Raw genomic sequence first — 1,877 nt, forward strand, 5'->3', positions numbered from 1 at the left:
TTTTTCAAATTACGTATATTCGGTTTTTTTTTTTTTTTTTTTTTTTTTTTTTTTTTTTTTTTTTTTTTTTTTTTTTTTTTTTATTGGGCACCCCCTTACATCCTTGTGTAAGGTGGAGCGCAGAAGCGTTTACAGCGCCCAACAGGGAAGCATGCTAAGTTCATGCTTGCCTTTATATCTCACGAATTAAGGGCGTATAAACCTGAAGAGTCAAGGGCGTAGAAGCCTGAAGAGTCAGTGGTTTTACGTCATGAAGTTATTGGAAGCTCCAACAACTTTCCCTGAATACGAATTCGCAATTTTCGATTTACACCAGGTACCTACTTTACTGCTAGGTGAACAGGGACTAATGGGGGCAAGGAAGTAAGTCCAAACAACTTCCACCGGCCCAGGAATCGAACCCGTGACATCTCGCTTTCGAGGCAAGAACGGTACCGCATCTACCACCGATCCCCCAGTATATTCGAGTTCCGACAGTAGTGATCGCGCTGCGTACTGACAAAATTTCGTTCTTAATTCCCTTTAAAATGGCTGGCAAGCATAAAAGTGAGAGTTCTCGTGGCACCGAGAAGGAAAAGAGACACCCATTTTAGATTTTCTATGTATTTTTTCGCATTTTCGACTTGCGACCAATTCAACTTACAACCTGGTCATCGGTCCCTAACCCCATCGTAAGTCAGGGACTGACTGTATACAGTGGTCCCTCAGTTAACGAGCACAATTCGTTCTAGAAAGTTGCTCGTTAACCGAAAAATTTGTTAACCGAAACCATTGTTTCAATGGGTTTTTGGGTAATTGGTTCCAGCTCACCGAAAATTGCCTAAAGTCAACAAAAAAGGTAGTAAAGTACACTTACTTTGAAGTGTGTATGTAGAAGGCTCCTGGATGATGATGATGGGAATTAGAATGGGGGTGGAGGAGAAGGGAGAAGAGAAGGCATTGGGGTGGAAGAGAAGTCACCCCATGCCACCATTTCACCCATAAAATTTTAATTCACTTGGTGTAATTAAAGATACTTTTCTTTAAATCAATACTGCACTGCATTATAAATTGTCAATATGTAAAATAAATTTCAAAATGACCAATAATTTGCTTGGAAACACAGAAAAAAACGTTTATGTTTAAGAGAGTCTCAAGCAAGATGTTACCTCCACTGAAAAGACACAGAGACTGACGCCTGTATGGTGTGTTGACAGGCTGTTTGGCGCACAAAAAACTAGCTTCCTATACTTCAATTATGTTCAGTAATTGTTAAAATGACTAAAAAATTTAATATACAACTTTTAAAATTATTGAATAGTACAAACTTCTTGATATTTACTAAAATAATAAGGACTTTAAGCCCTAACACTGATTACTGTATTGGCGGACTAATACTACAGCTGGCGGGCCGCCAAATGCAAGCGAAAACATGTTGAGGAGCGCTCTTAAGAAATTCGTTAATCGAGGGATTGCTCGTTAGCCGAAGTTAAGAATCTTATGGAAGGTAATTCTTTAACCGAAATCTCGTTAACCAAGGCGCTCGTTATCCGAGAGATCACTGTTTAGCGACTTTAAATACAAAAAAAATTATATCGCAGGTACCAAAATTATAAAAAAAAATCCTTTTTAATATAGCGATAATTTATATATATTTTTTGTTCGCAAGGGAAATTGTGCAGGAAATATTTTAAAATTTATCACCACCCCCCCCCCCCCTCTACTACCCAAATTATCAAAATTTTCCAATACAGTATACAATAGACTCAACTTACGCAAGGGTTACCGAGTGCCCTGGGACCTCTTGTAAAGTCAGAAACACTCCTAAATCGCCTTAAATATATGATGTTATTATTCAAATTATTTGCTCTTTTGCAAGGATTCCAGCAATGTAATTT

The sequence above is a fragment of the Homarus americanus genome, unplaced genomic scaffold (assembly GCF_018991925.1).
Source record: "Homarus americanus isolate GMGI-L3 unplaced genomic scaffold, GMGI_Hamer_2.0 scaffold32583, whole genome shotgun sequence".
Taxonomy (NCBI): Eukaryota; Metazoa; Arthropoda; class Malacostraca; order Decapoda; family Nephropidae; genus Homarus; species Homarus americanus.